We start from the raw sequence: 22,539 nt of genomic DNA on the forward strand, positions 1-22,539 counted from the left end.
TAGATTGGCATTTGGGCAATTTTGAATAGAGTGAAAGCAAACCCTAGACCTAATGCCTAATGACCAAATTTTGCTTGAAGGCTCACTGAAATGACAAAATTTGACCTTGACACTCTGAGACCACTTTGTAAGAGCATATTTGATCACTGGAGGAAGGTTGGAAAGACTGACACTAACAAGAACTACAACCCCGTGGCTCTTGTACTAACCGATATATTTACTAGTACATAGGCGCCGGCCTACAGAAGGTTACAACCCTCTCTCGTTTTCCAGCTACTAGTGGAAGGGATCTCCAACCCCCTGGATCTTGTACTGGTTGATATGTTTACCACTACATAGGTGCCAGCCTACTTAAGGCTCCAACCTTCACTCTTCCTCTAGGGACCACGTTTCATAAATTTTTAGACTGGATACTCTTGGAACACAACACCATAATTTTACGGCCAAGTTTCATCCAATTTTCATACTAGACACATCAACAACATTGAAGCTCAAAATAAATCACCACTGCAATACAACCATTTCATTAACCAATCATTGAAAACTCAATCATCAATCCCTAAATCACCCAACAACTGAATCACTAAAACCTCTCATCAAAACATGGTCACCAAAACACAGAGCAGAACCTAGAACTTTGCAACAACCACTAGAACCAACTGCAAATTTAGATATCATATTTCATAATGTATATGCTACTTTGATGAAAAGAACTAGCGTGTATACACGCTTTTACCAAAGCGAACCTGCGTTCGAATATGCAAATACTAACTTAAAAACTTCACAGCTATTTCAGAATTCAGTCATACCCATATCATAACATTTGCAGAATAAAATATGCGTCAGTAATTCAGATCTAGTCTATCCATGATCAAACCACATAATGATAATACATACCAAGCCTTAAGATCCCGATCCATCATCCATCATCATCCACATAGGTGCATCCTTAGTTCAAATCAAGCAAATCATCACAAATCCATAACCTGCATACTAGATCTCACACTTCATCAGATATTCAATACTTGCACACCATGACCTAATGCTCTTCTCCTCCTTGTATAGTTTTAGGCCTTTCTCAATACCATGGCCCAAAACCACTTAGGACCAATACCTTGGACCAAATACTTGGTGTCAATACCTAGGACCAGATACCTTGTAACAATACCATGGATCAAAATACGATGGACCAAATACCTTGAACCAAAACTTAGTTTTCCAAGATATATGTGCCATTCCTTCTATGAAAGTGCGTGTGTACATTATACACTCCTTTTGGTATGCTGACCCATGTGTATATGCTCCTTTTTCAAGGTGAACTTGCCTATACCTCTCTCTAATCATTAAATCTTTGCTATTGACTTGTTGCACTATGATCTATCATATGAGTGAGTTGCCACCAAGGACAACACCTATATCATAATGCCAACAATCTCCCCCTTTGGACTTGATGGCAACAACAACACTAAGTCACTCTCCCCCTTTGACCAAGATATTCTCTCCCTTGATATTCATTATGTTGTCCATACTCCCCTTGAGTACATGCTGAAATCTTTGATTGAGCTCCCCCTTTGTACATGCTAAGATGTACTAAACCATCCTTGCTCCCCCTGAGCACATGCAGAGTTTGCAAAAATATATTCAAAAGAACAACATGACTCTATGACTCAACTATGTGAGTATGACCTTCCTATCACCAATGACTCATACATACATCAATCTCCCAACCAAGTGGGGATACACCATTTTTGACTCATCCACCCAACCAAGTGGGGATATACCAAATGTTTATACATGAGTCAAATATAAATTACTACATCATCCTTCCCATGCATAGTGGGATTACAAGTTACATCATATGAAATATATACATTGTTAAGAAATTTACTGCATAACATTAATAATTAATGAGAGGAATATATATAAGAAAATAACCGGCAACAACCATAAACACATAAACGCATAAGTTTATCCAGGAAAAACCAAACCATATTGAAATTTCATTATCCTTGGCCAAAACACTAGCCAACTTGACCAAGTGAGCCTTCACCACTCACTTCCCTGGCCTTGCATTACAATGAAGTCCTTCTGGCCTTTTATAAGCTCCATTACATATAATACCACGAGTAGAATACTATGGGTGCACAATACCATGTGCCCCAAAACCATCACTGTTTATCCTGGTCAACTTTGACTCTATCCTGAGTCAAGTTTACCTAAAAATTCCCCCCTTAAACTTGACTTGGGGTTCCTTGACTAACTCCAGCCAAACTTACTAAGTGAGACAATCCCGCTCGCTCTAGCTCTTACCCCCCTCAGAGTTTTTACCCGGGTTATTATTAACCCGACATCCCCCCTATCACCTAGGTCTAACCCGGACTTTATCGGTGATTGTCGAGGGGTACACATGTCTTACAAAGTCTTATAGTAGTATGCCCATTTACATGGAATAATTTTGACTTCATTAATTTTTTTTTCATTGCTGTGATTCTGATCCATCCTCTCTCAATTTGATTTACTCAAAAACTTCTATCAAACTGCTCCAACTATAAGCCCTCGTAGATTCTAGCACTAGTGGCCTCACGTAGCAAAAAACGAACAATTTTCGAAGTCGCATGAACAATTTTCTTCTGCTGACCTTCTTTAAATAGCCACATGAATCCCTAACAATTCGTCAACATGTTCCAAACCAGTAAATTTCGCAAATGCATTGCGATCCCTAGCAGTTATGGCACTATCTTCCGCACATTCGCCTCAATTTTCTGCCACGTACGATTCTTCCACCATTATTTTCAGACCCAGATCTGTAAAAAGGCTGCATTGATCTCATCAGGCACTATAAACCCCTGGCATAAAAGAATCCCTTTGAAGCCAATATCTGGCTCTACCAGTTGTTAAGAAATTTTCCTGAGAACACAAATTAATTACGGAGAATTACTGAGAGAAACAAAAATAAAAATAATCAGCAACAGCCATAAACACATAAACACAAATGTTTGTCTGAGAAAACCCCAAATCCAGGGAAAAACCCAACCTAATAAAATCTCATTAGCATTGGCCAAAACCCTGGCCAATCTGACCAAGTGAGACTTCACCTCTCACCTCCAGGTCTTGCATTACAATGAAATTCTTCCAGCCTTTTATAGGCTCCATTACATATAATACCACGGGCAGAATACTATGGGTGCACAATACCATGTGCCCCAAAACCATCACTGTTTATCCTGGTCAACTTTGACTCTATCCTGAGTCAATTTTACCTAACATACATGACATTTATAACAAGGACCAACAATATAAAAAATACCATGATAGTCATTAGCAACTATCATTCACCATATATGATCTGCACCATAAGCATATGTCACCTGCAATACCATTCTCTTGACCAAACAACAATAAGTAGCAAGATGTATCATTTAGCCACATAAGCATCATCACCAAAGACTTCCAACCATAATGTCAACAATGCATTATTTGAAGCATATGCTCCCCCTAAGCCTGTTCCATCTGTTCACTGTCAGATTTGATCATGCATATGTCAGCAAGAAGTATCAAGGCATCATCATGAATCAGATATACATTAAGTTAACTTGTGAGGATCAAAAGCACTTCTAAATAACATCTTATGAGTACCAACACATTTCCACACATCATTAGCAGATAGTAACCATCATCAAATGGAGAAAATAATTGACTGAACCATATCAGACCCCCTTTCCTAAGTCTGTCCCACTGCTTTTCCTCAAACTAACATATACGCGACTGTGCATCTTTGAACTCATGTATATATGTGACTTGTCTTCATGAAACTTGCATATGAGATTTAGAACAATGAAGTTTCACACTTTCAGTACCCTCTGAGTCTATCATGTCTATATACTTTTCTATGACACATCTTTCTGACTGTACTTCCTTCTTCTTCCAGATCTTCGACTGTGATGATGTTTTATCCTTTTGGTATGGTGCCCAAAATCTTCTTCTGCATTCCTTTGCTATATGTCCAAGCTTGTTACATGCATAGCATCTGATATGATTCATATTCCTTCTATAGCAGTCAATGGCTTTGTGGACAAACATATTGCAAGAAAAACAATATCCCTTGAAGTACCCGAAACGTAATGATTTTTCTGTGTGATGGTCTTGCACCATTCTACTTCTACATCTCACTCCAACATGTCAAAGATTATGACATACATAATGCTCAACATTATTCATCTAAGAAAATAATCGACTATCACTTCATAGTTTGGAGTAAAAGACTTTCTTTGATGGATTTCTTTACTTGGTTATTGATGTGGTTGACCTCTTATCTCCTTGTTGAGCATTTCAGGTTTTGCATTAGAGTTCCTTGCCTCACCATGTGACCTAGATTCACCTTCAACAGATTCATAAAAACCAAGACCAGTATTGATAGCAGGGGATCTTTGACTACTAAGAATATCATACAAAATCTTAGTACTATCTTGAAATCGTAACAATTTATCCTTTTCTTCTAATTTACCTTTTGAGATATTTAACTCAACCTGATATTTCTCTTCCTTTTCAAGATGTTTCTTCTTCAAGATTTCTGTAGCCTTTCTTCCTTCTTCCACTTGTTGCCTTAATTTGAGAATCTCATCTTCTTGTTCTTCATCTGCTTGATTCTACTTATTTTTTAATGATATCACTTCATCTTGCAGCATTTGACATACTTTGAAGTCACACTTTAGCTGAGATTTTAATCTAAATACTTGCTTCTACCTAATGACAAGCTGTCATTGATCCTTTGAGTTGTCTTCTTCTTCTGACACACTTTCTCTCCCATTGTTCTACGGATCTCCTTCAAGTGATCAAGATTCTACCAAAGGACTTGCTCTGATACAAATTGTTGGAAATAATACTGAGAGGGGGGTGAATTAGTATTAGCAAATCAATAACTTTTGCATTTCCATAATCATATTCATATACACTACTTCAGTTAAGGGAACTCGCATGTACATGCAACTGTGTTTAATGCAACTAGCATATATCCAACAAACTTATGATTCAGTTAATTCGTGATATGTTGATCTTTAATTAGTGCATCAAAACTTCTTTAACCATATAAACAGTAAGCAGGTGCAGTAAAAATAGAATAGATCATCACACATAAGAGACACACATGAACACCATGATATAAGGTGGAAACCCAATGTGGGACAAAAACCACTTGCTACTGTCTTCCTTTTAGTATAAGAAAACCTGTTTAGAATCTTGTACTAGCATAGACTCATACCAGTATGTAGGCACCCACTTGCAGAAGGCTACAACCTTCTCTCATTTTCCAGCTGCTACTGGAAGGGAGCTATAACCCCTTGGCTCTTCTACTAGCCAATATATTTACTAGTACGTAGGCAGCGACCTACATAAGGCTACAACCCTCTCTTGTTTTCCAGCTACTACTGGATGGGAGCTCCAACCCCTTGGTTCTTGTACTGGTCGATATGTTTACTAGTACGTAGGAACTGATCTACTAAAGGCTCCAACCTTCACTCTTCCTCCAGGGACCACGTTTCATAATTTTTAAGACTGGATACTCCTGGAACACAACACCATAATCTGAAGGCCACGTTTCATCCAGTTTTCATACTGGACCCATTAATAACATTGAAGCTCAAAATCAATCACCACTGCAATACAACCATTGCATTAACCAATCACTGAAAACTCAATCATCAATCCCTGAATCACCAAACAACTAAATAATTGAAGCCTGTCATCAAAACACAGTCACCAGAACACAGAGCAGAACCTAGAACTCTGCAACAACCACTAAAACCAACTGCAAATTAAGATATCATATTTCATAATGTATGCCTACTTTGATGAACCGAACCAGCGTGTATACGCGCTTTTGCCAAAGCGAACCCACGTACATATATGCAAATACTAACTTAAAAACTTCACAACTATTTAAGAATTCAGTCATACCCAGATCATAACATTTGAAGAATAAAATATGCGTCAGTAATTCAAATCTAGTCTATCCATGATCAAACCACATAATGATAATACATTCCAAGCCTTAAGATCTCGATCCTTCATCCATCATCATCCACATAGGTGCATCCTTAGTTTAAATCAAGCAAAGCATCAAAAACCCATAACCTACATATTGGATCTCACACTTCATCGGATATTCAATACTTGCACACCATGGCCTAATGATCTTCTCCTCCTTATATAGTTTTAGGCCTTTCTCATTACCATGGTCCAAAACCACTTAGGACCAATACCTTGGACCAAATACTTGGGGTCAATACCTCGGACTAGATATCTTGGACCAATACCATGGACCAAATACCTTAGACGAAAATTTAGTTTTCCAAGATATACGCACCTTCCTTCTATGGAAGTGCGTATGTACATTATATGCTCCTTTTGGTCTATTAAACTGCATTTATACGCTCCTTTGTCAAGGTGAACCTACGTATACCTGTATCTGATCATTAAATATTTGCTATTGACCTCCTTCACTATGATCTATCATCTGAGTGAGTTTCCATAAAGGATAACACCTGTATCATAATGCCAATAGGGATGATATTTAGGGATATGACAACAAGATGTGGGAATGAGGTATATGACAACAAGATGTGGGGATGAAGGAAAATGGTAAGCAGGGATGGTTTTTAGAAAACTTAGGGTTTGAAAACTTAAATAGAAAACAAACTAAAAAATCATGAAATAAGTGCTGGGAGGATGGTTTACGGAGTGTACTTACTTTCTTAGAGTCTCTAGGTAGCAAAAGGAGAGATTTAGATGGCTATTAGGGTAGTTTTGGTGTTTTTTGGCACTATGCATAGCACCTTGTATAGGTGTGCAGTGCCTTATTGTATGCACAACACCGTACAAAAATACACTAGCACACAAGCTCTATACACAACGCTCTGGTTGTATGCACAATGATCCCTGCTCTATGCACAACACCCGACCACTTTGCCCTATGCGCAATGCTCCTTGCTCTATGTGCAGCGCCCAAGGTTTCTTTGGCCACCAATTCACTGCAACTCCCTTTTTCTCTCTTTATCAAATGAGCATGATGAAGTTTGAAAAATGATTTTGAAATCTTATATAGAGGATGATTTTGATTTTTCCTTAGAAAAAACCCACTTTATAATGTTTGTTTGGAACTTTTACTTTGTCTTCAAATCTCTGTTTAATGCTTTTCTTTCTTTGTCTCTTTTCAGGTGGATGATGCTTTGATTGAGCTGATTTCTTCAATGGCTCATTTCTTGCAGCAAGGAGAAATGCTTGGGCAGCTTATGGGAACACTTATTACATAAAATGACTTGAATTACATAAAAAAAATATGAACAAACTAAAATACTCTGTTTTCATCTCAAAAACATGTTTTTGAGATGAAAATTACATTATTAAAATAAGAACTTTGTACAATAACCATGACTTGCTACCAATCACTCTTTTTTTATCGGTCTTCCTCATACCTTTGTTGCCCTTTATTTACACTGAAACTATGCTTTTGACCTTGGAAATGAACCCTAAGACCTAATGGAAACATCACTGCCTTGACTCTAAAAATAACAGAGCTGAAACCATAAATGAATACAACATGAAGATGGGTCAAAAAATGTACCTCATGAGGGAAAATTTGATTTTCTGAGATGAAGACAACCATGAGTGGACCATTTTGGCATGACCTAGTGGAATGATAAAAACTTCAGTATGAGACACCTAAAATGAAAATTCAAAGAGAAGATTTGATCCCTTATGGAAGTATGCATACATTGACACTAACATTGGCCTTATTGGGGATGGCAGCTCCTTGGAGGTGTCAAGAACACCGTACACCAAGTGCCTAGCTAACTGGGCCAATATGGTAAAAAAAATGAAATATTTAAAACTTTTTGAAATTTTAAAAAAATGACTTGATACAAACTAAAAACTAACTCAGAACCGACTCTAGACTGACTAAAAAACCAATTAAAAATAGCACAAAGCATTTAAGCTTTATAGCTTTCACTTCGGGCCCCAAGCTCAAATGACATTGTACTTCAAATATTGCAAGGAAAGTAAAGTGGTATATACAATGACAGTGAAACAACTTTAGCAAGCTACTTCAGAAATAATAGTGTTTCAGGAGCCTACCATTCACTGGTCCTCCTGAGCATTCTTGACCATCCATTTCCTTTAATAGAAAAGCATTCTATCCTTGATAGGTTGAGATATTATAAGGTCCTTTCCACAGATTGTCAAGCTTACCATGTTTCCCTTTTTCTTCATTTCATGCATCCCATTGTAATGCTACATCTTCCAGCTGAAACTTTTCTGCCTTGGTCTTGTGGTCATAAATTTTCTTTATCTTCTCTTGCAGCTGGAAAGTATTTTGAGAAACCTCTTCCCTTATTTGTTGAAGGTGAATCATTTGATTGACTAGGCGTTGAATATCATCTTCTTCACTTCCCACTTCTTGCAATAATCTCATGACCGGGACTACAAGGGATGTAGGAAACGCCATATCAGTACCATTAACCAATTCAAAAGGTGACATACCCATTGATTTCTTACTGCTCACTCTGTCGGCCCACAAAGCATTGACAAGCTTTTGATGCCAATTCTTTTTGTTTGCCTTCAATATCTTCTTAATAATTTTTGCCAAGGATTTATTGAAGACACAGCTAGTCCATTTCCCTACGGATAGTATGCCATGGAATGACCCAATGTGATGTTGTATTTGTTGCAAAATTCAACCATTTTCTTCGACTTAAACACTGTTTCATTATCTGTAATAATATTGTGAGGGAAACCAAAATGAGACAAGATATTGGACTCTAAAAACTAAATAATTACCATGTTTGTAGCTTGCCTTCTCGGAATGGCTTCGATCCATTTGGTGAAGTAATCGGTAGCTGTCAAAATCCATCTGTGTTGTGCTAATGATGTAGGATGAATTTATCCTATGAAATCAAGCCCCCACTGTTGGAAAGGCATACTAACTACGACTGGATTCAAAGGACGAGGAAGAAGCTTCCTTTTTCCTTGAAAAACTTGACATTTGTGGCTGCTCATGATTGTCTTATATAAATCTGAAAATAAAGATGGCCAATAATACCTTACTCTCAAGATTTTATTAGCTATTTTTTACAAAACAAGTGACCCCCACAATCTCCTCTAGGAAAATCATTTATTACCTGTTGAGATTCATTTTCAACCAAATAATTAAGAAGAACCCCTCCCAGATCTTTCTAATAGAGAGAACTATCTAAAATGAAAAATTTTGTAGACTTCAATTTTAGTGATCTACCTTTACTTTTTGACATTCCAGGAGGAGGAAAAAGATGTTGAAGAACATATACTATATTGGAATACCAAGGTTAGTTGAGAAACATCTCTGATACTTGAATGAGTGTGCCACCATCTTCATCATCTAACATTGCTGCAATAAGATTTATGTCCAGAGCATGAAGATTTGACTCAACCATGAGTTTTTCCAAGGCTTAACCTTTGATTAGTTTCATGGGCTTAATCTCAATATCATACTCTAACATCACTGGTATCCACTTACCTCTTCCTCCTTCCAGATCAGTTTTCATGAGGACATATTTAACAGCGGCATTGGGGACATATGCTATGGCATGCGAATGCAGAATGTAAACTCAAAAATCCTTCAATGCCTTTATAAGAGCCAAAGATTGTTTCTCAATGATGTTATAGTGAAGAGAAACATCTCTGATATTCCAATTGAAAAATGCAATGGGCTACTCCACCTGATCCTTCTTTTGCATCAACATCGCAGCCCAAGTGTGCTCAGATGCAAGTGAAACTATAATAAAATCATGAGTATAATCAGGATTGATCAAAATAGGGGTTGTGGTCAAAGCAAGCTTTACCAAGTTGAAAGTTTTCATGGAATCCTCATTCCATTTCATAGTGTTGTCCTTATTCAACATATTAATTAACTCACGTAAATGCTCAGCCAAATTTGGTATAAATCTGTGTAAGAAGTTCATCTTACCGTTAAAGGCTCGGATTTCCTTTTTATTGCGGAGAAAGTCTATTTGCTGAATTGCATCCACCCTAGAAGGATCAATATTAATACCATCTTTTGAAAATATATGACCAAGGATCTTACCTTCCTCCATGGAAAAAATACTCTTCTTTGGATTTAAAGAAATCCTGAACTCCTTGCATTTATGAAAAACAATCCTCAGGTGGTGTAAATGGTCATCATCAGAACCAAAAAATACTGTCAAGTCATCTAAGTAAACCATTAATAAATCATCCTTCTCATTAGTGAAAGCTATATCCATGGCCCACTAAAATTTGGCCCCGCCATTCTTCAGCCCAAATGGCATCTTGGCATACTGAAAAGTCCCCCATGGTGTTGTGAAGGCAACTTTGTCTTCGTCTTTTTTGTGCACCAAAATCTAATTGTAACCTGATTAGCCATCTAACAGTGGCATTCCTGATGCTCCAACTACTATTTGTAGAATATGGTCCATCTTAGGAAGAGGATAATTATCTTTCACGTATACTTTATTTAGTTTCCGTAAATCAATGCACAACCTTATCTCTCTAGTCCTTTTTTGTGCCAGGACCAAATTTGAAACCCAATCAGAGAATCTAATTGGAACAATGATACCAACTCTAAACAATCTATTTACCACTTTCTCGATGGATGGCAACAACTTTGGGTTGATCCTCCTCAACTTTTGTCTAAAGTGTTTTTGATATGGCTTGATAGGAATGGTGTGCTGAATGATGTTCTTGTCATACACTTTCAAATCTGAGTAATCCCACGCAAAAACATTATAAAATATAGAAAGAAACTTAACATACTTAGCCTTTGACTGGGGAGATAATGTTTTTGATAACTTAACAACCTTGGGCTGATCCGTTGTCCCAATGTTTACATCTTCAACTCCTTTGTCAGTAGGAACCAATGTTTGTTTTCTTACCACATCATCTTGATCAAACAACTCCTCTAAAGGAATAAGACCTCTGGGATAACCTTATCCTTTAGCTATAAAACATCCATCTGATTTACCTCAATGTCTTGTTCATCAAAATCAAAAACATCACCAATGAAAGCATCCTTAAACTTCCTTTCATTCTGCAAAAAGGAATTAATTTCATTGTCACCCTAGAACAATTGTCAAGATCTCAAATTATTAGGAATAGCAGGCCTATGTTTGACATGAATTAAAAATTTATTGCTAGAATTCATTGGAATTTTCAGATTTCTCGCTGCTGTAGCGAGTAAATCAGCAATGATGTTTTGACTTCTCGGCATTGCTGTCAATGTGTAGTATGGAAACATATTAAAGATATCCAAGACTACATTTCTATAAGCTCTAATCCACGGATGCTTCGCTTGATATTCTCCTTTGAATTGTTTAATCAATAGATTTGAATCACCATAAACAGAAATTCTTTTCACACCTAGCTTCTTGAAAATATTTAGACCTATAATCAATGCCTCGTACTTCGCTTCATTTTTAGATCAATCAAAAGCTAATTTATAACAACACACTCTAACATTACTTGGAACTTTATCTGGCTGAAAAACAGGACTTCGAATCCAAATTTCAATACCCACACCATCCTTACCCAAAGCACCATTGAAGTCCATGCTCCGAAGGCTCTCTTCGTCTTCCAAATGTTGGAAATATTTTTTTTTTTTCCAATCTTAGCTTTGTTGGTTGCTTCTTTTTTCTATTCTTCACTGACTTTGTACTCCTGTGGAGGTTGCTCAGAAGGAATTGCCACTTTTTTCTTTTCTCGATTAAGAACTTCTCTAAAACCTTCGAAAATTTCTGGTACATCATCTACTTCTACGAGCTAAATATCTACATCATTCAATCCACTAATAGTGTACAAAAAAAAATACTGTAAATCTATATGTACAACATTTATCAGATGATTGATGGGATTCTCTTTACTAGTGATCATACTTTTCATCTTCTTTTCCTGGTACAAATTCGTCAATTGATCGAAAATAGGGATTGTAGCATAAGAGAAGTCAAGTTGGAAAGTTCCTTTGAGTTTGGGTCCCCACGATCTAGACAACAACATACCAAATCAAGGTGCTATATCAGCTACTACCACGTCCATAAAAACATTCTTGGCTGGGATTTGATCTAAAGAAACTGCTAAATCTTTGATGAGACCAATGCAATGAACTCTACCAGAATCAAATGAATACAAATCATGATATTGTCGAGTGATATCGAGGCCCAACTTTTCCATGATAGCTTTGGGCATCAAATTGTGAGAAGCTTCAGAATCAAGCATAACATTATGAAGAATATACTCATGCAGTCTAAAACTCAAATAAAAGGGAGGGACCTCGTGATCTTCTAGCTGATCTCTTATAGCTGGACCAAAAATAAGTTCAAGATGATCATCGTCGACATTCACCATGTCAGACAAAGGATCAATTTGCAATATTCTAGACACATGGTGTTTGTAATGGCTATTTTTAATAAGCTCGGTCAAAGGAATGGACACTTTCAATTTAGGAATTTCACTTTCTAAATTAAAAAATGTGACTTTTTCTACCTCTTTGACACCGATGTCCCTCTTATTTGTTTGCTCCTTCATTCAACTATCCTTTTTCTGATTGTCTTTCTCTTTTGCAGTTGTACTTGTTGATGGCTGATTTACCTTGCTAGGATTCGGATCGACATGCTACTTTCCTTTTTTCTAATTGTTTGAGAGATCATTCTTTGACTGAACATCCTTCCTCTTTTGAATAGGACTGATCGATACATCTCTGCTCCTTAAAGAATATTGTTTCTACTGTGTGCTCAAAGAATTCATATAACCACGCTGATAATCATTAGATTCGATCTCCAAAACAACATCATTTTCTAAGATGTATTCCTCATCCTTTAGAATGTTGAAACTTTATGCATACTCCTCATCTTCAGTTAGAAATATAGGCATACCATCTACAGTGAAGAAATTATTTGTTTCAATTACTAGATATTCCTCCTCTTCTTCTTCCACTCCTTGAACATAATTCTATTGTAATGGAGTTCTGATCTATTGTTGTTGTTGGGCATTTTGTTCCGGTGATTTTTGTTGTCTTTTCTTGATTCAGAATATGGGCTATTGCTACCCTCTAAAGTTTGTGTTCTAGATCTGTGGTTCAGGTTTGTCTGTGACGGAAAAACAGTCGACCATCCTTTCCATCGTTCGAATCAATGTATCCATTTTTACATCTAAATTAGAAGCTTCTTCTTTCACGATCACTCTGTTCTCTGATCTCAGTCTTGTTCTTTTGGCCAATACATTCGCTTCTACTATCACATCATTATTTTGCATGTCTTCTAGAGTTGTAGGGTCATGTTCATGCATCTAATATGCCATATCGGCATCAAATCCATCTGGAAACATAAGAAAAGTCAATCCCTCTGGTGGTTTGATATTTGCAAGGATAGCATTGTATATTGCATTAAATCTCAAACAATATTCTTGTACACTTTCGCCAACATTTCTTTTGATGTTCTCATATTTGGACAAAATCTGAAGGGGATTCTTCTTCACCTCCCATCGATCTAGGAACTACCTCTGAAGGACAAATAGAGTAGTGATAGAAGCTATTGCTAGGGCTCTGAACCATTTCCGAACTTCTCCTCCAAAACTTTGTACAAAGAGCCTCATCATCACATCTTCAATTTCAACTTCATGGAGGTCAAAGAAATCTTTCATCTTATCTACGCACTATTGAGCTATAATAGTTTGGGTGCCATCGAAGAAAGGTATTTTGGTTTTGATAATCAGGGGGCATGGCACTAGGATTTTTAGGAAAAGCAAAGGGTGCATATCAGGTAGGTATAATTGGAGGTGGGGGAGGTGGTGGATTTAAAACAAGGATTGGGATATATTGTATAATCAAAGGGGTATTAATGATAGTTTTGAATGGTGTGAACAATCTGTGAAGAAGAATGCGGAGGATGACAGATAGTTTGAGTGGTAGTAGATGCAATGGAAGTATTTCAAAAATCGAAAGATGGCCTATGAATCTTATTTTTCACCCAAGTGTTTAAGTTTGAAGAGAGGTTCTGCAAATGATCAATAGTGTGAATAAGATGTGACCCTGATTTATTGTGTGAAAACAAGTCTTCAACGAGGTTATGAAGAGATATAGAGGAATCAAAAACTGTCTGATTAATCCAACTTAAATATTTACTACGAAATAATATTTGCTAAAAATTAATATCAAACTCAATGTCTTACAAAGTGTCTAATCTTCCCAGGAGTGAATTAGCTCGAGGAATGAAATCCTCACTTGATTGTTCTCCGACTAAACTAGATTTCTCTACAAATTTCTTAGATTTTCACTCAATTTTATGAGGATCACTAACAATGGTAGGAGGATTGAGATATGGATTGGATCTAGTGTACTTTTGGGAAGCCAGTATGTCTAATTTTGAAATTTAAGATATTTCTTTACAACTTTCCAATTCAGCCTACGATTAAATTCTAAAACATATCTTCCAGAAGCTTAAGAATTCAAATAAAACATCTTACTGGGGTGATTAACTTCTGATATTTCATTCCATAGTATGGTCGCCACTATGTTATCACCTGGATTAAACCTCAAGCTGAAGGAAGGCAATGTCAAGGTAACCATAAACCACACTTAGCCATGTAGCTAGCCCTACTAGGCCAAGAGAGGGCTCTCTCCATAAGGATCTCAGCCAAATTGACTGGATCTAGAAACTGATATTAGGCTAGGTATAGTAGCACAAGGTTTGATTTGATTTTGAAGGGTTTTGCTGGATCAGGAGGAGCCAAACAGTTAGGGCAAGGAAATTAGGTCAAAACTATAGGGTGTTCGATGGGGCAAGGTAGGCACAATGATCAGAACCTTAGGGTTTGATGGATGAGGTGAAAAGACAGGTGAGGAGCTAGGAAGAGCATGTAAACCTCATGGATTCTTCCTAAACTGAAGAAAACACAGATTGTGAAATGTTTACCCAAAACATAGCATAAAAGTTATGGATTCTTCCTTTCAGACTTGTATACATTCACATAAAGAGTATGAAATGATGAAAGGGAGTCAAAAATACATTTTAACACATGAAGACATAAGAAGAACTGAACTGAGCATCATAGCACATGGATCCCAAAGAAATATCTGCAATTTTTCATTAATATCTTGTTGTAACTAGTACAAAATGATGCCTATCAAAACCTAAGCATCCCATTGAGTCCAACCCTTTACAATGAGAAAGATAGACATAAAATCAACCTCCTCCCATCCTCAAGGGTAAAATCCCTTAGATGAGGAACTTAATCCATCGAAAGTTGAACAAGAAACTGGAATCTAGGCAATCCTAACAACTTGCCTCTAAACGAAGGAAACTGATTCATTTGTCCTCAAGATAACTTTTGATCCAATGAATCTACCCTCTAGTAACTAATATCCATCCTATTGAAATTCCTAGTCACCATTTGCATCAGTAAAAACATCATCCATGAGAGAAAACCCAAAAATTACAGTCATGGCATAGTAAAGTGAGAAATCAACATAAAATTGTCCTATGCATAGCGCTAGAAGGCTATGCGCAACACTTTTTGCAAGGCCGTTTTGGAGGCCTTCTCGGTGTCCAAATTGAGCTCATGATAGCGCATTGGAAAGCCTTTCCTATCTACCTTCAAAACATTCCTTTAGTTTCCCATTTGGAGTTGATTTTTCCTCTCAAAAACTAATTCTCCCAAGACTGATTCTATGCACAACACCATGGTCAAAAAGAGGGCATAAATGTCATTTTTTAGGTGTTTTTTGACCTTTTGGCTGACTAGTTTTGCTCCAAAATATTAGTAAATTCACAAGGTGCATGTACTCATCATTTTGAATTCAAAAATTTTGACAATTTCCTCAATGGATGTCCCTAGAAAAAGCACAGTGCTAGTGGCACTGTGCATGGAGCTAATTTTTCTACGTCAAAAACTGCTGAATTCTTCAAAAATGCAAATACTCTCAAAACTTACTCAAAATTGGTGGATAGCACTACCATCAAGTGTCTAAGTCAGCCAAGGAAGCTTCAGCAAGAAACCTAAGCCTATTACCCTCATTTTCTCCTTTGAGGGCTTGTTTTTGCCTTGTCTTCATTCGCTTGACTCTTATGTTACAAATCTTGTTCCGGGTCCTGTAATTGTGAGGCATGTGCCTGATGATTTGATTGCCCCTGTTGGCCCTTTGTAGTAGCTTCTCCAAATGAAAATTGACCCTGTGAAGCCATATTTCTCTATCCTCTTCAATCTCCTTTTCAAGATTTTGTTCTGTAGTCAAAGTGGCTGGGGTTTCTTCCTCTTACATTACTGATTTTCCTTTGTCACCTTGCCTCTTTGCCTTGAGAAGTTCCAGATCCATGAGTACCTATTTGTCACTTAGCTGCTTGTTCTCTTTCTCAAGGTATGACATGACATACTTAACTCTTTCCAACTTGTCCAACAATGCTTGGATTTGTGCATCTTTTTCCTTTATGATTATATTTTTATTTGTCGCGTCATCTTGAGCCTCCAAGTTGACTATCTCAATGCCATGATGAATGTGTGGCTGTTCTGTTTCAACATGTTCCATCAAATCAAATTCCCTTTCCTCTTCATCATTGAGGCTTTCATCAAGCATCTTTCCCTTCCCTTTGTGCAACTCCTACACCTGTTGTACCTATTTTTTTGATGAAGAAGGCAAAGCCCCTTCCACAATTTGTGGATAGAGCATTTTCTTATTAGTTGATGAAGAAGGAAAGGCCCCTTCCACATCAGGTGGAGTAAACACTTTCTTATTTGCTGCAAACAACTTTCTAGGCCCTCTCTAATATGTCTTGTAGGTTTTTGTCTTCTCAACAACTATATTATCTTTAGCCTTCTTACTTTTATTTACTTTGGCACTGCTGGAAGGCCTTTCTGCTTCTTGAGGCACCGGTGGAGGAATCTGAGGACCATCGAAGATGTCATTGGCAATAAATGTATCCCAGGAGATGTTGAGGAGGTTGAGTTAATGTATCACAATAATCTTAATCAAGGAATAGTGATAAATACTATTCGTATGCTGGGGGTATGGCCTTTTCTTTACAATGTAGGCCATCTTCTCAATGCTACTGAATAAAAAGTACGGGATGTTCATCATTTTCACTCTTGTGAAGTGCATAAGAATCCTAACATGATAGGTGTATAATCTAGAAAATCTATCCTCACATGTAAAATACTTCATAATGATCCTCATCATAGGGGCATACTTGTCATGAAAGAACTTGAAAGGAAAGGTCCTTTGCTTTGCATTGTTGTACCTAGATTTGATGTATGGCTCATAGTAGTGCTCACCCAAATCTTGTGCTTTATACCATCTTTCCCCCACATTCAGAATCCTTGTAGCATCAACAATGATGGAGGAAACTATAAATGTTACCCCGACAAGATTTACCTTGTTATCACAAAGATTGGCTACATAAAATCTAGTAAGCTCAGGATGATGTGGACCTCTTTGTAGCTGCTCACAAAACTCATAACATCCCAGATTCCTGAAACAAGAGACAGTCATACGGGAAGCCTCTAACACTCTGATGTTTGATGGTTCCTCTTTGATAATTCTGCCTCCCTTATGTCATTTTCTTTGATGTTAAGTTTCATCTTCCATGCTTTCACTGCCACTATTCTCCTCCTCCTCATAATTTTTATCCTCTTTATCCATGTTTTTGAGCTTGAAGCTTTAGAAGCCCTAGAGAAGGTAATCAAGAAGTGAATTATGGTGAATAGGGATAGGGGAATGGGGGAGGAGTTTGTGTGATGTAGGATGAGATATGTATGATGTGAGAGTGAGAAAGGGGGGTGTTTTCTTTTAGTATGGATTGTTTTGTAAGTAGGGGTTTAGGGATTTGGTTTGGGGGATTAGGGTATAGGGGATAAGTGTATTTTATAGTAGGAAATAGGGAATAGGGATGATATTTAGGGATATGACAACAAGATGTGGGAATGAGGGATATGATGACAAGATGTGGGAATGAAGGAAAATGGTAAGCACGAAGGGTTTTTAGACAACTTACAGTCTAAAAATTAAATAGAAAACAAACTCAAAAATCGTGAAAAAAGGGTTGGGAGGATGGTTTAAGGAGTGTACTTATTTTCTTAGAGGCTCTAGATAGGAAAAGGAGTGATTTAGATAGTTTTTAGGGTATTTTTGGTGTTTGCTGGCCTTATGTGCAAAGCCTTGTGCAGGTGCGCATCGTCCTGTTGTATGTGTAGCATTGTGCAAAAATACGCTGGCACACAGGGTCTATGTGTAGCTCTCTGGTTGTATGCGCAATGCTCCCTACTCTATGCACAATGCTCAAACCACTTTTCCCTGTGCGCAAGGCTCCTTGCTCTATGCACAACGCCCAAGGTTTCTTTGGCCACTGATTCATTGTAACTCCCTTTTTCTCTCTTTGTCAAATGAGCACGATGAAGTTTGACAAATGATTTTGAAATCTTATATAGAGGATGATTTTAATTTTTCCTTAGAAAAAACCCACTTTATAATATTTGTTTGGAACTTTTACTTGTCTTCAAATATTTGTTTAATGCTTTTCTTTCTTTGTCTCTTTTTACGTGGATGATATTTTGATTGAGCTGATTTCCTCAATGGCTCATTTCTTGCAGCAAGGAGAAATGCTTGGGAAGCTTATGGGAACACTTATTACATAAAATGACTTAAATTACATCAAAAAATTATGAACAAACTACAATACTCTGTTTTCACCACAAAAACATGTTTTTGAGATGAAAATTACATTAGTAAAATAAAAAATTTGTACAATAACCATGACTTGCTACCAATCACTCTTTGTTTATTGGTCTTCCTAATACCTTTGCTACCCTTTTATTTACACTGAAACTATGCTTTTGATCTTGGAAATGAACCCTAAAACCTAATGGAAACATCATTGCCTTGACTCTAAAAATAACATAACTAAAACCATAACTGAATGCAACATGGAGATGGGTCATCAAATGTACCTCATGAGGCAAAATTTGATTTTATGAGAAGAAGACAACCATCAGTGGACCATTTTGGCATGACCTAGTGGAATGATCAAATATTTAGTATCAGACACCTAAAATGAAAATGAAAAGAGTAGATTTGATCCCTAATGGAGGTATGCATATACTAACACTAACATTGGCCTTATTGGGGATGGAAGCTCCTTGGAGGTGTCAAGAACACCGTAGACCAAGTGCCTAGTTAATTGGGCCAATATGGTCAAACAAATGAAAGAATGAAAACTTTTTGAAATTTTTGAGGAATGACTCGATACAAACTGAAAACTAACTCAAAACTGCCTCTAGACTAACTCAAAAACCAACTAAAAACAACACAAAGCATTTAAGCTTTATAGCCTTCACTTTGGCCCCCAAGCTCAAATGAAATTGTACTTCAAATCTTGCAAGGAAGGTAAACTAGTATATACAATGACAGTGAAACAACCTCAACAAGTTGCATTAGAAATAATAGTATTTGACAAGCCTACCATTCACTAGTCCTCCTGAGCATTCTTCACCATCCATTTCCTTTAATAAAAAAACATTTTGTCCTCGATAAGCTGTGATTTTATAAGGTCCTTTCCATAGATTGTCAAATTACCATGTTTCCATTTTTCTTCATTTCATGCATCCCATCGCAACACTACATCTTCCAACTAAAATTTTTTTGCCTTGGTCTTGCTGCCATAAATTTTCTTTATCTTCTCTTGCAGTTAGAAAGTATTTGTAGAAACCTTTTCCCTTGTTGGTTGAAAGTGAATCATTTGATTGATCTGGCGCTGAATATCATCTTCTTCATTACCGGATTCTTGCAATGATCTCATGACTGGGGTTGCAAGGGATGTAGGAAACACCGTATCAATACCATGAACCAATTCAAAAGGTGACATACCTATTGATTTCTTAGTGCTTGCTCTGTTAGCCCACAAAGCATTGACAAGCTTTCGATGCCAATTCTTTTTGTTTGCCTCCAACATCTTCTTAATAATGTTTACCAAGGATTTATGTGAAGACTCAACTAGTCCATTGCCCTGCGGATAGAATGTCGTGGAATGACCCAATGTGATGTTGTATTTGTTGCAAAATTCAACCATTTTTTTCGACTTAAATGTTGCTGCATTATCTGTAACAATCTTGTGAGGGCAACCAAAATGAGACAAGATATTGGACTCTAAAAACTGAATAATTACTGTGTCTGTAGCTTGCCTTGTTGGAATGGCTTCTATCCATTCGGTGAAGTAATCGGTAGCTGTCAAAATACTTCTGTGTTGTGTTGATGATGTAGGATGAATTTTTCCTATGAAATCAAGCTCCCACTGCTGGAAAGGCGCATTAACTACAACTGGCTTCAAAGGAAGAGGAAACAACCTCCTTTTTCCTTAAAAAACTTAACATTCATGGCAGCTCATGATTGTCTTATATAAATATGAAAATAAAGATGGCCAATAATACCTTGCTCTCAAGATTTTATTAGATGTTGTTTTCCAAAAGAAGTGACCCCCACAATATCCTCTATGAAAATCATTTATTACCTGCTGAGCTTCATTTTCAACGAAACAATTAAGAAGAACCCCTCCCGGATCTTTCCAATAGAGAACACTGTTTAAAATGCAAAATTTTGCAGACTTCAGTTTTAGTGATCTACCTTTACTTTTTGACATTCTAGGAGGAGGAGAAAGATGCCCAAGAACATATTACCATATCGGAATACCAAGGTGAGTTGAGAAACATCTCTAATACCTGAATGAGTGTACCACCATCTTCATCATCTAATATTGTTGCAATAATGTTTATGTCCAGAGCATGGAGATTCGACTCAGACATGAGTTTTGCCAAGCCTTGACCTTTGATCAGTTTCGTGGGCTTAATCTCAATATAATACTCTAACATCGCTGCTATCCACTTATCTCTTCTCCCTTCCAGATAAGTTTGCATGAGGACATCTTTGACATCGGCGTTGGGAACATATGCTATGGTATGTGAATGTAGAATGTAAGCTCGAAAATCCTTCAATTCTTTTATTAGAGCCAAAGCTTGTTTCTCAATGATGTTATAGCGAAGAGTAGCATCTATGATAGTCCGACTGAAAAATGCAATGGTCTACTCCACCTGATCCTTCTTTTGCTTCAACACCGCAGCGAAAGTGTGTTTAGACGCAAATGAAAATATAATAAAATCATGAGTATAATCGGGACTGATAAAAAAAAAGAGATGTGGCCAAAGCAAGCTTTACCAAGTTGAAATATTTCATGGCATCCTCGTTTCATTTCACAGTGCTATCCTTCTTCAACAAATTAATTAACTCACGCAAATGCTCAGCCAAATTTGGTATAAATCTGTGTAAGAAGTTCATGTTACCGTTGAAGGTTTGGATCTCTTTATTGCGTGAAAAGTCTATTTGCTAAATTACCTCCACCCCAGAAGGATCAATACGAATACCATCTTTGGAAATGATATGACCAAGGAGCTTACCTTCCTCCATGGAAAAAAATACTCTTCTTTGGATTTAAAGAAATATCGTACTCCCTGTATTTCTGATAAACAATCCTCAAGTGGTGTAAATTTTCATCATCAGAACCAGAAAATACTATGAGGTCATCTTAGTAAACCACTAAGAAAACATCCTTCTCGTTAGCAGAAGCTATATCCATGTCTCACTGAAAAGTGGCCCTGGCATTCTTCAGCCCAAATGACATCTTGGCATACTGAAAGATCCCCCATGGTGTTGTGAAGGCAGCTTTGTCTTAGTCTTTTTTGTGCACTAAAATATGATTGTAACCTAAGTAGCCATCTAGCAGTGACATCCATGATGCTCCAACTACTCTTTGCAGAATGTGGTCCATCTCAAGAAGAGGATAATTATCTTTCACGGATACTTTATTTAGGTTTTGGAAATCAATGCACAACCTTATCTCTTCGGTCTTTTTTCATACTGAGACCAAATTTGAAACTCAATCAGAGAATATAATTGGAACAATGATACTAGCTCTAAACAATCTATTTACCTCTTTCTCGATGGATGGCAATAGCTTTTAGTTGAACCTCGTCAACTTTTGTCTAAAGTTTTTTTGATCCAGCTTGATAGGAATGGTGTGTTGAATGACGTTCTTGTCATACACTTTCAAGTCTAAGTAATCACATTCAAAAAAATTATAAAATTCAGAAAGCAACTTAACATACTTAGCCTTTGACTGGGGAGATAATGTTTTTGATAACTTAACAAGCTTGGGCCGGTCCACTGTCCCAATGTTTACATCTTCAACTCCTTTGTCAGTAGGAACCAATGTTGGTTTTCTCACCACATCATCTTGATCAAACAACTCCTCTAAAGGTATAAGACCTCTAGGGATAACATTATCCTTCAGATGTAAAATGTCCATCTAATTTACCTCAATGTCTCGTTCATCAGAATCACAAACATCATCAATGAAAGCATCCTTAAACTTCCCTTCATTCTGAAAAAAGGAATTAATTTCATTGTCATCCCAGAAAGCTTGCCAATATCGGGAACAATATGCCTAT

At 37.1% G+C, this 22,539-nt stretch overlaps 1 pseudogene; it reads right to left on the reverse strand.

Annotated features, from left to right (window-relative positions):
• LOC149197119 (ubiquitin carboxyl-terminal hydrolase 6-like) overlaps positions 1-20,907 on the reverse strand; it is a 181,098-nt pseudogene extending 160,191 nt beyond the window's left edge.
• Between the last annotated feature and the right edge of the window lie 1,632 nt (positions 20,908-22,539).

This window comes from Pinus tabuliformis, chromosome 2_2 (assembly GCF_031772625.1).
Source record: "Pinus tabuliformis cultivar Carrire ecotype Pingquan chromosome 2_2, CPIR1, whole genome shotgun sequence".
Classification (NCBI taxonomy): Eukaryota; Viridiplantae; Streptophyta; class Pinopsida; order Pinales; family Pinaceae; genus Pinus; species Pinus tabuliformis.